Genomic DNA, 1,621 nt, shown 5'->3' with positions numbered 1-1,621 from the left:
TTATATTTAAAATAGTTCGTTTTCCTTCCATAAGATACGTCGGGTCGTCACCCTATTCAAAGTGACATGTTATATTCCAAATAGGTCGTTTGCCTTTCATTGAGACACATTGGACTGTCACTCCATTTGGAGTCACATATTATATTCAAAATAGGTCGTTCACCTTTTAATGAGACACGTTGGACAGTCACTCCATTCAAAGTGACATGTTATATTCAAATAGGTCGTTCGCCTTTTAATGAGACACATTAGACTGTCACTCCGGTCAAAGTGGCATATTATATTTAAGATGGGTTATCCGCTGTTCAATAAGACATATTGGGCCTTCACTCTATTTAATGTTGTGCAAATTGGTTCATCAACTATCTCAGCACAACATATTTAAATAAGTTTTCACCAATTTACGTTAGTGTAATGCTACATTTGAACCTAACTATTTTATTTGAGATATTGTCGAGAGCATCCGAAAGGATCAAATTCTCAATTCAAAACCACAGGTGTGGATGACTCCAAAAGGGAGAAGGACAACATGAAACTTTTTCTTAGCAGCGAATTGGGATATAGTCAAAAAAAGAATATCAAACTCGTTGGACGCGAGCTAAAGGATGACTTCCACCACAATCAACCACACCCCTATTAGAAGACATGTGGGATATTTTGGGATATTCTGGTTTCAGTTTCACTTTCAGGATACTTTTAAACTTATACTGGAAGTAACCTTCCCTTTTCTTCAAATCCGAGTGCTAACACACTCAGAGTTTTGGAAATTATGTCTAGCTAAATTCTTTCCTATGGATGTGAAGGATCCGACATTCATGGTTAAGAGGTTACGAGCCTTTTTTTCTATAAACTCAAATAACTTATCACTTATTCCAAACCAAAGGTTGTCTTAAATAAGAGACTATATTTTTCATCAATGTAGTCAAACTACAAGCAGTCTGATTTCTTGAGTCTCGGGGATATATATGTTGAGCTCCATGTTGAAAACTTAACTGCATTTTAACCTCCCCCAAATCCACTTATTTTCCAGATTTTTGATTTTACTAAAATTTAAAAATCGAAATAGCTTATGAATTTTTTTAAAATCGCGCTTTAAATCAAGATTTATGAACTAGAAGTGACCTGAATTCACATATAACCTCAGATATGTAGGAAATTCGATATCGGGGTGAGACCGTAACTCCCTAAAAACTTGTATGAAAACCAACCCTTTTGAGAAATGAATTTGTGGTCAGACAAAATTAGGAGCGTCAAACTCCCTTTTTCTAAGGTTACCTGCATCCACCCTACCCAAAGGGAGGGAGCAATTTTTGACGCCTAATTTTTGTCCTTCACGGCTGAGTTTAATTTTGAGTTTCTTCAATTTTGACTAAAAATTAAAACATTTATCTGAGAAAGAAAGTTTCAAAATATTTTTAGGTATTTTTAATAGTTTAAGTAGAGATTATATATTCTCGTATTTGTATATAGGAGATTATATGATTTTGTTACTTAAAGAAATTATTTTATTGAAAATTTGATGTTAATCAAGGTTGTCTCTAGAATTAATTCAAAGGAAAAATATTGATTTAAATATAATTTATTCTAAAAAATAATTTATTTGAAAAGATATTTATTTGAT

This window comes from Capsicum annuum, chromosome 11 (assembly GCF_002878395.1).
Source record: "Capsicum annuum cultivar UCD-10X-F1 chromosome 11, UCD10Xv1.1, whole genome shotgun sequence".
NCBI lineage: Eukaryota > Viridiplantae > Streptophyta > Magnoliopsida > Solanales > Solanaceae > Capsicum > Capsicum annuum.
The sequence above is the reverse complement of the archived record's forward strand: the minus strand, read 5'-3'. Positions refer to the sequence as shown.